The sequence below is a fragment of the Macaca mulatta genome, chromosome X (genome assembly GCF_049350105.2).
Source record: "Macaca mulatta isolate MMU2019108-1 chromosome X, T2T-MMU8v2.0, whole genome shotgun sequence".
Classification (NCBI taxonomy): Eukaryota; Metazoa; Chordata; class Mammalia; order Primates; family Cercopithecidae; genus Macaca; species Macaca mulatta.
This window is the reverse complement of record NC_133426.1, coordinates 106,593,408-106,607,391: the sequence shown is the minus strand read 5'-3', so window position 1 is coordinate 106,607,391 and position 13,984 is coordinate 106,593,408. Positions and strand designations below refer to the sequence as shown.

The window sequence follows — 13,984 nt, the reverse complement described above, 5'->3', positions numbered from 1 at the left end:
GGAATGTAGCAAGGATTGAAAAACTAACTTTTGGGTACTATGCTCAATACCTGAGTGACATGATCATTCATACCCTAAACCTCAGCATCAGGCAATATACCCAGGTAACATACCCAGGTAACAAACATGCACATGTACCTCCTAAATCTAAAATAAAATTTGAAAAAATAATGTTCATTTATCCTCAGCCTGAAGTTAGGAAACACTGATCTGGAATAATACTAATGAATTGTAATAATAATTATGTTATGAATATCAGCAATAGGTACAAAAGAGCTAATATTTATTGTGTATTTCCAGCTATTAGAACAGTCAGTGTCTTTTACTTGCTTGTCCCTTTTAACAACAACTTTAAGAGGTAGGTTCTGTTATCTATTTATAGATGAGGAAACTGCAGGTTCAAAAAGTTAAGGAACTGACTCAGAGTTACTAAGTGGAGAAGCTAGAGTTAGACAGTAGATCTGTTTGATTTGAAAATCCAAGCTTCTGACAACTCTACCATCTTCAAATAAGAAGGATAGTAATGTGTTTTGTTATGTGTATGTGTCTTATAATACATGTTTTAGAGGAAATATTAGGTAGAGGTAAAAGAATAAGGGGAAGTAGAAATGAAACTAGTAGTTTTATGTGCCAGTCACCTGTTGCTTTACATCTTTATCTCATTTTATCTTTACAACACACCAGAGAATTATAATATACACTATTTTTTAGAAAACTGGGGTTCAGAGAAATAAAGTAACCCGCCTAAGGACACAGAGCCCATAAGTAATTAAGCCAGAACACACACTCTTGTACGTCTGAATAAAATAGAAAACGCTGGTTATTACTAGTCTTCATAAATGTTTTATCTCTCGTTTGTCTACCTTGAGAAATTGCTCAGGTTATCAAGAAAGCCAGCCTTGTTAATGCATAAATCTGCTTGGTTTTTTTTGAACCAGAAATGGAATTTATTTATTGATTGATTTTTCCTTTTTACTAAATACCAGGATATTCTGGGGTAGGTAAGGTGTCAAATATGATAGCAATTTTGCCTTATTATAAAATAAAAAATAAGTAATACAGAGTTTAGGGTATTCTTTTGGTTATAATGCATTTTTTAACTTTTATTTTAAGTTGAGGGTTGCATGGGCAGGTTTGTTACATAGGTAAACTTGCGTCATGGGGGTTTGTTGTGCAGATTACTTCATCACATAGGTATTAAGCATAGTACCCATTGGTTATTTTTCCTGATCCTCCCCTTCCTCTCACCCTCCACCCTCCATTAGGCCCTTGTGGGTGTTTTCCCCTCTATGTGTGGATGTGTTCTCACAATTTAGCTTCCACTTATAAGTGAGAACATGCAGTATTTGGTTTTCTGTACCTGTGTTAGTTTGCTATGGATAATGACCTCCGGCTCCATCCACGTCCTTGCCAAGAACATGATCTCGTTATTTTTATTGCTGCATAGTATTCCAAGGTGTGGTGTATATGTACCACAGTTTCTTTAAAAGGTCTGTCATTGATGGGCATTTATGTTGATTCCATGTTTTTACTATTGTGAATGGTGTTGTAATGAACATACGCAGGCATGTGTCTTTATAACAGAATAATTTATATTCCTTTAGGTATATACCCAGTAATGGGATTGCTGGGTCTCATGGTATTTCTGTCTTTAGGTGTTTGAGGAATCACCACACTGTTTTCCGCAATGCTTGAACTAATTTACACTTCCACCAACAGGGCATAAGCATTCCTTTTTCTCCACAACCTTGCCAGTATCTGTTATCTTTTGACTTTTTAATAATAGCTATTCTGAGTGTTGTGAGATGATATCTCATTGTAGTTTTGCTTTGCATTTCTGTAATGATGAGTGATGTTGAGCTTTTCTTCATATGATTGTTGGCTGAATGTATGTCTTCTTTTGAAATGTGTCTCTTCACATAATTTGCCCACTTTTCAATGGAATTGCTTTTTTCTTGTAAATTTGTTTAAGCTTGCTATAGATTCTGGATAATAGACCATTGTCAGATGCATAGTTTGCAAAATTTTTTTCCCATCCTGTAGGTTGTTTGTTTACTCTGTTGATAGTTTATTTTGCTGTGCACAAGCTCTTTAGTTTAATGAGATCCCATTTGTCAATTCTTGCTTTTGTTGCAATTGCTTTTGGTGTCTTCATCATGAAATCTTTGCCCATGTCGATGTCCTTAATGGTATTGCCCGGGTTGTCTTCCAGGGTTTTTATAGTTTGGGGTTTTACATTTAAGTCTTTAGTCTATCTTGAGTTAATTTTTATTTATGGTGTAAGGAGAGGGTCCAGTTTTAATCATCTGCATATGACATTAGGAGTTATTCCAGCACTATTTATTGAATAGGGAATTGTTTCCCCATTGCTTGTTTTTGTCAGGTTTGTCAAAGATCAGATAGTTGTAGGTGTGTGGTCTTCTTTCTGGGTTCTCTATTCTATTCCATTGCTCTATGTGTCTGTTTTTGTACCTGTACCATGTTGTTTCATTTACTGTAGCCTTGTAGTATGGTTTGAAGTCTGGTAGTGTGACATCTCCAGCATTGTTCTGTTTGCTTAGGACTGCCTTGGCTATTTGAGCTCTTTTTTGGTGCCATGTGAATTTTAAAATAGTTTTCTCTATTTCTGGGAAGAATGTCAATGGTAGTTCAATAGGAATAGCATCAAATCTGTAAACTGCTTTGGGCATTATTGCCATTTTCATGATACTGATTCTTCCTATCCATGAGCATGGAATGTATTTCCATTTGTTTGTGTCCTGTCTTATTTCCTTGAGCAGTAGTTTGTAGTTCTCCTTGAAGAGGTACTTCATGCCCCTTGTAAGTTGTATTCCTAGGTATTTTATTATTTTTACGGCAGTTGTGAATTGGAGTACATTCCTGATTTGGCTTTGGGTTAACTGTTGTGGGTGTATAGGAATACTAGAGATATTTGCACATTGATTTTGTATCCTGAGACTTTGCTGAGGTTGTTTATAAGCTTAAGAAGCTTTTGGGCTGAGACTATGAGGTTTTCTATATATAGAATTATGTCATCTGCAGACAGGGATAGTTTGACTTCCTTTCTTGGTATTTGGATGCCTTTTATTTCTTTCTCTTACTTGGTTGCCCTGGCAATAACTTTCAATACTATGTTGAATAGGAGTGGTGAGAGAGAGCATCATTTTCTTGTGCAGGTTTGCAAGGGGAATGCTTCCAGCTTTTGCCTATTCAGTATGATATTGTCTGTGGATTTGTCACATATGTCTCTTATTATTTTGAGGTGTGTTCATTCAATACCTAGTTTATTGATAGTTTTTAACACAAAGGAGTGTTGAATTTTATCAAAAGCCTTTTCTGCACCTATAGAGAAAATTTTGTGGTTTTTATATTTAGTTCTGTTTAAGTGATGAATCCCATTTCTTGATTTGCATATTTTGAACCAACCTTGCATCCCAGGGATAAAGCCTACTTGATCTTGTTGCATAAACTTTTTTTTTTTTTTTTTTTTTTCCCCAGATGGAGTTTCAATCTCGTTACCCAGGCTGGAGTGCAGTGGTGCAATCTTGACTCACTGCAACCTTCACCTCCTGAATTCAAGGGATTCTCCTGCCTCAGCCTCCGGAGTAGCTGGAATTACAGGTACCGGCCACCACACCTGGCTAATTTTTTTGTATTTTTAGTAGAGATGGGGTTTCACCATGTTGGGCAGGCTGGTCTCGAACTCCTGACCTCAGGTGATCTGCCCGCCTCGGCCTCTCAAAGTGCTGGGATTACAGGTGTGAGCCACTGCACCCAGCCTGCAAAAACTTTGATATACTGCTGGATTCAGTTTGCCAGTATTTTTTTGAGGATTTTTGCATCAATGTTCGTCAAGGATATTGTCCTGAAGTTTTCTTTTTTTGTTGTATCTCTGTCTGTCAGGTTTTGGTATCAGGATGATGCTGGCCTCATAGAATGAGTTAAGGAGTATTTCATCCTTTTCAATTTTTTAGAATAGTTTCAGTAGGAATGGTACAAGCTATTCTTTGTACATCTGTTAGAATTAAGCTGTTAATCTGTGTGGTCGTGTGCTTTTTTTGTTTGGTAGGCTATTTATGACTGCCTCAATTTCAGACCTCATTATTGATCTGTTCCGGGATTTAATTTATTCGTGGTTCAGCCTTGGTTAATTTATTCGTGGTTCAGCCTTGGGAGTGTGTATGTGTCCAGCAATTTCTTCATTTCTTGTAGATTTTCTAGTTTTTGTGCATAGAGGTGTTCATAACATTCCCTGATGGTTGTTTATATTTCTGTGGAGTCAGTGGTAATAGCCCCCTTTTTGTTTCTGATTATGTTTATTTGAATCCTCTCTCTCTCTTCTTCTTTATTAGTCTAGTTAGCTGTCTATTTTATTAGGTTTTTCAAAAAAAAAAAAAAAAAAAAAAAAAAAAAACCCAGCTCTTGATTTCATTTATCTTTTGAATGATCTTTCATGTCTCTATCTCCTTCAGTTCAGCTCCAATTTTGATTATTTCTTATCTTCTGGTAGCTTTGGAATTTGTTTGCCCTTGGTTTTCTAGTTCTTTTACTTGTGACGTGAGCTTGTTAACTTGAGATCTTTCTTTCTTTTTGATGTGATCATTTAGTGCTGTAAATTTCCCTCTTAATACTGCTTTAGCTGAATCCTCTTGTTTTATCTGTTCTCAATAGTTTCAAATAATTTGTTGATTTCTGCCTCAAATTCATCATTTACCCAGAAGTCATTCATGGACAGATTATTCAATTTCCATGTAATAGTATTTTGAGTGAATTTCTTAGTCTTGACTTCTTTTTTAAAATCTGTTCTTCATTATTATTATTTATTTTTTCCATAGGTTATTAGGGTACATGTGGTGTTTGGTTACATGAGTAAGTTCTTTAGTCGTGATTTGTGAGATTTTGGTGCACCCATCACCCAAACAGTATACAGGACACCCTATTTGTAGTATTTTATTCCTCTCCCCCCCACCCTTCCCCCTAAGTCCCCAAAGTCCATTTTATCATTCTTATGCATCTGCATTCTCATAGCTTAGCTCTCACATATCAGTGAGAACATACAATGTTTGGTTCTCAATTCATGAGTTACTTCACTTGTAATAATAGTCTCCAGTCTCATCCAGGTCACTGCAGATGCCATTAATTCATTCCTTTTTATGGCTGAGTAGTATTCCATCATATATATATATGTGATGGAATATATATATATATACAGTTTCTTTATCCACTCATTGATTGATGGGCATTTGGGTTGGTTCCACTACTTAGCAATTGTGAATTGTGCTGCTATAAGCATGTGTGTGCAAGTATCTTTTTTGTATAATGACTTCTTTTCCTCTGGGTAGATACCCAGTAGTGAGATTCCTGGATCAAATAGTAGTTCTAATTTCAGTTGTTTAAGGAATCTCTACACTGTTTTTCGTAGTCGTTTGTACTAGTTTACATTCCTACCAGTAGTGTAGAAGTGTTCCCTGATCACCACGTGCACACCAACATCTACTTTTTAAAAGTTTTTTTGGTTGTGGCCATTCTTGCAGGAGTAAGTGATATCACATTGTGGTTTTGATTTGCATTTCCCTGATCATTAGTGGTGCTAAGCATTTTTTCATATACTTGTTGGCAATCTACAAATGCAACACAATCTCCATCAAAATACCACCATCATTATTCACAGAATTAGAAAAAAACAATTCTAAAATTCATGTGGAACCAAAAAAGAGCCCGCACAGCCAAAGCAAATCTAAGCAAAGAGAACAAATCTAGAGGCATCACACTGCCTGATTTCAAAGTAAGCTATAAGGCCGTAGTCATCAAAACAGCATGGTACTGGTATAAAAATAGGCACATAGACCAATGGAACAGTATAGAGAAAACAGAAATAAACCCAAATACCTACAGCCAACTGATCTTTGACAAAGCAAACAAAAAATAAAGTGGGGAAGCAATCCCCTTTTCAACAAATGGTGCTGGGATAATTGACTAACCATATGTGGGAGAATGAAACTGGATCCTCATCTCTCACCTTATACAAAAATCAATTCAAGTTGGATTAAAGACTTAAATCTAAGACCTGAAACTATAAAAATGCTTGAAGATAACATTGGAAAACCCCTTCTAGGTATTGACTTAGGCAAGGATTTCATGACCAAGGACCCAAAAACAAATGCAATAAAAACAAAGATAAATAGCTAGGACTTAATTGGACTAAAGAGTGTTTGCATGGCAAAAGGAACAATCAGCAGAGTAAACAGGCAACCCACAGAGTGGGAGAAAATCTTCACAATCTGTACATCTGACAAAGGACTAATATCCAGAATCTACAATGAACTAAAATCAGCAAGAATAACAACAATTCATCAAAATTGGGCTAAGGATATGAATAGACAGTTCTCAAAAGAAGAAATACAAATGGCCCACAAACATATGAAAAAATGCTTAGTCTTGATTTCTAATTTGATTGTGCTGTGGTCCATGAGACTGTTTGTTGTGACTTCAGTACTTATGCATTTGCTGAAAAGTGTTTTACTTCTGATAGTTTCATCAATTTTAGAGTATGTTCCATTTGGCGATGAGACGAATGTATGTTCTGTTGTTTTTAGGTGGAGTTCTTTAGATATCTGTGAGGTCCATTTGATCCAGTGTGAGTTCAGGTCCTGAATATCTTTGTTAATTTTCTGTCTCCATGATCTGTCTAATATTGTCAATGAAGAGTTAAAATTTCTCACCCCTATAACATTGGAGTCTGTCTCTTTAAAGGTCTCTAAGAACTTGCTTTATGAATCTGAGTGCTCCTGCGTTGGGTGCATATATATTTAGAATAGTTAGATCTTCTTGTTGAATTGAACCCCTTAAAATTATGTAATACCTTTTTTTCTCTTTTTAAATCTTTGTTGGTTTAAAGTCTGTTTTGTAAGAAACTAGGATTACAACCCCTTCTTTTTTCTGTTTTTTATTTGCTTGGCAGATTTTTCTCTGTTCCTTTATTTTGAGCCTATTTGAGTCATTGCATGTGAGATGAATCTTTTGAAGACAGCAGGTTGGGTTGTGGTTCTTTATTGAGCTCACCATACTGTGTCTTTTAATTGGGGCATTTAGCCCATTTACGTTTAAAGTTAGTATTGATATGCGTGGATTTGATCTTATCATCATGATATTAGCTGGTTATTTTGCAGACTTGTTTATGTCGTAGCTTTATAGTGTCACTGGTCTGTGTACTTACGTGTGTTTTTGTAGTGGCTGGTAATGGTCCTTACCATATTTGGTACTTCCTTCAGGAGCTCTTGTAAGGCAGATCTGGTGGTAATAAATTCTCTCAGAATTTGCTTGTCTGAAAAGGGTTTTACTTCTCCTTTGCTTATGACACTTAGTTTGGCCAAATATAAAATTCTGTGTTGAAATTTCTTTTCCTTAAGAATGTTGAATATTGTCGCCAATCACTTCTGGTTTGTAAGGTTTTAGCTGAGAGATCTATTGTTAGTCGGATGGGCTTCCATTTTTAGGTGACCAGACCTTTTTCTCTAGCTGCCTTTAAAATTTTTTCTTTCATTTTGACGTTGGCAAATCTGATGATTTTGTGTCTTGGGAATGATCTAGTGGAATATATTACTGGGGTTCACTGCATTTTCTGAATTTGAATGTTGACCTCACTAGCTAGGTTGGGGAATTTCGTATGGGTGATATCCTGAAATACGTTTTCCAGATTGGTTCCATTCTCTCCATCTCTTTCAGGTATACCAATCAGTCATAGATTCAGTCTCTTTAAATAATTTCATATTTCTCTGTGGTTTTGTTCATTCCTTTTCATTCTTTTTTTTCTCTGTTCTCGTCTGGCTGTCTCGTTTCAGAAGGGCAATATGCAAGCTCAGAGATTCTTTCCTCCACTTTGTCTATTCTGCTATCAATACTTGTGATTGCATTATGAAATTATTGTAGCATGTTTTTTAGCTCTATCAGGTCAGTTGTGTCCTTCTCTATACTGGCTCTTTTGTCCATCAGCTTCTGCCATGTTTTCTCATGATTTTTAATTTCCTTGTATTGGGTTACAATGTACTTCAGTAACTCAGTGAACTTTGTTCCAATTTGTATTCTGACTTCTACTTTTATCCTTTCAGCCATCTCAGCATAAGCCCAGTTGCGAACCCTTCCTGGAGATCCCTTCCTGGAGAAATGTGGTCATTTGGAGGAAAGAAGGCACTCTGGCTTTTTGAGTTTTCAGTATTCTTGTGCTGATTCTTTCTCATCTTTGTGGGCTTATCTACCCTCAATCTTCGTGATTGCTGAACTTTGGAAATTTTTTTTCCTTTTATTCTATTTGATGACCTTGAGAGTTTGATTGTGGTATAAGGTGGATTCAGCCAACTTACTTCGTTTCTGGAAGATTTTAGGGGGCCAACGTTCAGCTCCCAACTCCTGGACTTTGTGCTCTAACTCTGGGGGACTTGTATTGGGCCCTGACTCTTTTCTCTGGCTCCTCAAGTTTTGGTGTCTACTGCGCTGGGGGGACTGAGATGTGGCAGCAGCAGTAGAGTGCCAGCAGATGCAGGGGTGCCTCCCTGCGGACGTTAATCACAGTGGCAGAATCAAGGCAGTTAGCAGAAAATAGGGCAGGAGGGGGTCTCCTGCTGGAGACTGTGTGCACTGTTGCAATGGAGGTGGTGTTGGCTTGAAGTAGGGTGCTGTCCAGCGTAGGTCTTGGTGCCTTCTCTGTGCCCTGCAAGCAGGAGGGATGATTCAGGGTGTGGGAGGATTCCCTGTTCTCCGCACGGCATTAGTGCAAGGGCAGGATGCTGTCAGGGGTAGGTTTTGCTGGCTCTGTGTCTAACAAGGCTCCGTCTGCAATGTTGGTTGTTGGGGGTTAGGGGGACATACTGCACTCCTGCGTGCTCGTGGGGCAAATAAAATAAATCTTGTTCATGCAGGCATGTGCCAGCAAAGTGATGTGGGGGGTTGCTGTGGGCTTGGGGAAGCTGCAGTATGGAGAGGTAGTATGCAGTCTGGTGCGTGGCCATAGGGGCTGCCTCACTGGAGCTCTCCACCAGTCAGGCATGAACCACTGGTACAGAAGCTATGAGGTGGACCCCCAGGCACACAAGACTGCCCTGTAAGCAGACATGGCCAGGCTGGAGCCTTGGAAGAGGCTAGCAGACCAAGGAGTGCTCAGGTTGGACCAGCTCCATCTGATGTGCATGACCACCATGTGGACATCATGTCCAACAGTTCCCTTAGAACTAAAATCTGTTATGGAAGCAAGTTGAACCTAGAGGGATAGCCATACTCCACTACAGATGCTCCCTCTTGGTACTGCATCAGCTGGCTTGCTGCCTCTACCACTTTGCTCCTCTCCTGAGGACTCCACCTGAGAGAGATGTGGGTCAGCAATTGTTCAGAGCAATCAGCCCAGGATGGAGAGTCTGTGCTGTGAGCCCAAAGCCAGGGGTTTTCTGCCTGGTGATGAGCAGTGGGGGATGTTTGAGACTCATGGCAGATGGACTAACCTCCTCTCCTTGGGGCAATTGCAACTTGTTGGAGATGTGGGTAAGACACTTAGGGTCTTTGCTTCTTCGTTAGTCTGAGGGTAGTAAGGACAGTTCCACTGCAGAGACAGTGGCAAAGAGGCTGTCAGTTGCCCCTGGAGGCTCTGTCCAGGGAGTCGCCAAGTAGCTATTAGCTTCATATCTCTAGTAGGGGTATGGCTAGAGGCCCAGGCCTGGAAGACCTGCCCAGTGAGGAGGTATGAGAGGGCCCCCATGTAAGAGTCTGGCCACTTTTCTGTAGGGCTTTGGTGGTATACTGGGGGTCTGCTCCATTCCCTAGTCTCCTGGGATTTTCCAGTACCTGGAGGTATCACCAGTGAAGACTACAAAATGGCAAAATGGCAGCCTGCTCTTCCCTGTGGGTGCTCTGTCCCAGGAAGGCACGGGTGTTGCTGGCCTGAACGCACCTGTAAGAGGTGGCAGAGGACCGCAGTTGGGAGGTCTCACCCAATCAGGAGGAACAGAGTTTAGGAACTGCTTAAAAAATTAGTCTGGCCACATTTTTGTAGAGCAGCTGTGCTGTGGTTGGGATTCACTTAGCTCCTGAGACACTCCAAAGCCAAAGGCTGGAACAGCTAAGTCACCAAAACAGCAATGATGGTGGCCCGACCCTCTCCCTGGTAGCTCCAACCCAAGGAGGTCTAAAACCTCTGTCAGCCAGAGACCACCGATGGGGGTTGCTGAAGACCCCTGTTGGGAGAGTCCACTCGGTGAGGAGAAATGGGATCAGAGACCTGCTTTAAAAGCAGTCTGGCCATATTTCTATAGGGCAGCTGTGCTGTTCTGGATAATGCTTCCACCCTCAGTTGGCTTGGGCTCTCCAAAGCCTGAAAGCTGGAACAACTAAGTCATCCAAACAGCTCACAGGGAGCTCTCTGACTCTCCTCTGAGTACTCTGTCCCAGAGAGTTTTCAAATCTCTGTAGACTGGAGAAAACTAGTGGAGGTGGCTAAAGGCCCCGGTTGGGAGGCTCCACCCGGTGATGAGGAATGGAATCAGGGATGCACTTAAAGAAGCAGTCTGGCCACATTTCAGTAGAGCAGCTGTGCTGTGCTGGAGGATTCTTTCCATCCCTGGTCAGCTTGGAGTCACCAAAGCCTGAAGGCCATAACAGCTAAGTCATCCAAACAGCAAAGACCCCAGCCCACCACTCACCCTGGGAGCTCCATCCCATGGAGGCACAATACTGCTATCTGTAGCTGACTGGAATTCCAGACGGGTGGGTCTTATTCGGTGAGGTGCTATGGAAGTGGTACCCATAGACCATTGCTGCTTGACCTTCTGGATTCAGCCTCTTTCCTAGGGATATGTATGGGGGTCTAACCTCCCACTTTGCCCTTTTCCAGAGTTGCAGTTACTTTTGCTGGGAAGCCTGGAATGCAAGAGCATCTAAAACTTCCAGATCTCTGTGCATGCCTGAGCGGCTGCTCTGCCAAAACTCCACATAGCTCTGGGTGGCAGACTAAAGGCCCCGGTGGAGTGGGTTCACAAAGAGATCTCTTGATCTGAGGGTTGCAAAGATCTGTGGGAGAAGCATGCATTCTTGGGGACACACATTCATTCACCACTTCCCTGGGTGGGGAGGTTCCTTTGGGTCCCTGTCACTCCCAGGTGGGCCATCATCCTGCGGTGCTTTTCTCTATTCTCCATGGGTCAAGCTCTTTCTTTGATTAGTCCCCATGTATGTACCTGGATGATTCCGTTGAAGTTGCTATATTTACTTGCCCCTTCCACTCTTCTCTGTGAGAGCCACACACACTAGCTGCTTTTAGTCGGCCATCTTAGCCACCTCTCTTGTTAATTGTTTTCTGGTTGTTTTGTAGATCCTTTGTTCCTTTCTTCCTCTCTTGCTCTCTTTCTTTGTGATTAGGTGATTTTCTCTAGTTGTATGCTTTGATTTCTTGTCCTTTATTTATAAACTTTATTTTAACCTTCATACTAAATTTATAAATAATTTATGCACCACCTTTACAGTATTAGACTCTTCTGAATTTGACCTTGTACTGACTTTTTACTAGTGAGTTTTACACTTTCACATGTTTTAGTGTTACTATTTAGCATTCTCTTAAAATTAAACTTGAAGAATTCTCTTCAGCATTTGTTGAAAAACAGGTCTGGTGGTGATGATATCCTTCAGCTTTTGTTTGGGAAGCTGTTTAGTTCTCCTTTATTTCTGAAGAACAGCTTTTCCAGAGAAAGTATTTTTGTTGGCAGGGTTTTTTTTTCTTCATCATTTTGAATATATCATCTCTCACTCTCTTGTTCTGCAAGGTTTCTGCTATGAAATCCACTGTGGGTTACCTCCCTGTGCCAAAGTGAGCAGTAGCCAACACATCAGGGTGGGAGTCTTATTACAAAACTGAGGGTGATGAAGAAGCAACAGAAGAAGAGGACCTTGAAGCAAGTGGAGACTAGAAATATTCAGGAAGAGATAGTTTAATTTTTTTTGGTTGATACCTCCAGGGCTATGTTTACATCTCAGAGTGAAGATGAGTTGACTCCTTTTGACATGAGCATCTAGTGTATCCAAAGTGTGTACATGAGTAAGATCATAAGCAGTGATCAAGATCTCTATGATACCGAAAAAGACAAAAATTCAGTGAATTTTAAAAACATTCACATCTTACAGGAGTTGGATAATCCAGGTGCAAAACAAATTCTAAAGCTTGACCAGTTTAAGGGGCAGCAGGGACAAAAATGTTTCCAAGGCCTGATGGGCCATGGATCTGACTACTCATTCAGTGAAGTTCTGTGGGTCTGTGCCAAACTCTTTAGTGATGTCCAGTTCAAGATGAGATATAAGAAAATCATGCTGTTCACCAACGAAGACAACCCCCGTGGCAATGACAGTGTTAAGGCCTGCCAGGCCAGTACCAAAGCCGATGATCTCCGAGATATAGGCATCTTCTTTGACTTGATGCACCTGAAGAAACTTGGGGGCTTTAACATATCCTTGTTCTACAGAGATATCATCAGCATAGCAAAGAATGAGGACTTCATCCTTTGAGGAATCCAATTCACTTTGAGAAATCCAGCAAGCTAGAAGACTTGTTGCAGAAGGTTCGTGCCAAGGAGGCCAGGAAATGAGCACTCAGCAGGTTAAAGCTGAAGCTCAACAAAGACATAGTGATCTCTGTGGGCATTTATAATCTGGTCCAGAAGGCTCTCAAGCCTCCTCCAATAAAACTCTATCGGAAAACAAATGAACCAGTGAAAACCAAGTACCAGACATTTAATATAAATACCGGTAATTTGCTTCTGCCTAGCGATACCAAGAGGCCTCAGATCTATGGGAGTCATCAGATTATACTGGAGAAAGAGGAAACAGAAGAGCTAAAATGGTTTGATGAACCAGCTTTGATGCTCATGGTTTTCAAGCCCTTGGTAATGCTGAAGAAGCACCATTACCTGAGGCCCTCCTTGTTCACGTACCCTGAGGAGTCGCTGGTGAATGGGAGTTCAACCCTGTTCAGTGCTCTGCTCATCGAGTGTCTGGAGAAGGTGGTCATAGCATTGTGCAGATACACACCCTGCAGGAACATCCCCCCTTATTTTGTGGCTTTGGTGTCACAGGAAGAGGAGTTGGATGACCAGAAAATTCAGGTGACTACTCCAGGTTTCCAGCTAGTCTTTTTACCCTTTGCTGATAATTAAAGGAAGGTGCCCTTTACTGAAAAAGTCATGGCAACCCCAGAGCAGGTGGGCAAGATGAAGGCTATCGTTCAGAAGCTCTGCTTCACATACAGAAGTGACAGCTTTGAGAACCCCGTGCTGCAGCAGCACTTCACGAACCTGGAGCCCTTTACCTTGTATTTGATGGAGGCTGAACAAGCAGTGGACCTTACATTACCCAAGGTTGAAGAAATGAATAAAATACTGGGCTCCATGGTGAATGAGTTTAAGGAACTTGGCTACTCAGCAGATTATAATCCTGAAGGGAAAATTACCAAGAGAAAACGCAATAATGAAGTTTCCAGAAGCAAAAGGCCCAAGCGGAGTATTCAGAAGACGAGCTGAAGACCCACATCAGCAAGGGCACATTGGGAAACTTCACTGGGCCTATAATGAAAGAGGCCTGACTGAAGTACTGGCTGAAGAAGCAGGAGCTGCTGGAAGTCCTCACCAAGCACTTCCAGGACTGTCCAGAGGCCACGCCTCCGGCCACCCTTCCACACTGTGACCAGGCTGTCTGGCCTTGTTCTCAGCCAGTTAAAACATGTTTCTCCTGAGATAGGAAGAGTCTGCCCAACAGAAATCGAGGGACTTTACGTTTATGAGGCTTTCTGTTGTCATGGTGATGGTGTAGCCCTCCCACTTTGCTGTTCCTTACTCTACTGCCAGAATAAAGAGCTCCAGCTTTGTGCTATTAAAAAAAAAATTGTTAGCTTTATTGGAATTTCCTCATACATCGTATGTTTCTTTTCTTGTGCTGTTTCTAGAATCTTTTCTTTGAA

At 40.8% G+C, this 13,984-nt stretch overlaps 1 pseudogene; it reads left to right on the top strand.

Moving 5' to 3' along the window:
- Positions 1-11,832: 11,832 nt before the first annotated feature.
- On the top strand, positions 11,833-13,759 carry LOC702694 (X-ray repair cross-complementing protein 6-like; annotated as a pseudogene).
- The last annotated feature ends 225 nt before the right edge of the window (positions 13,760-13,984 follow it).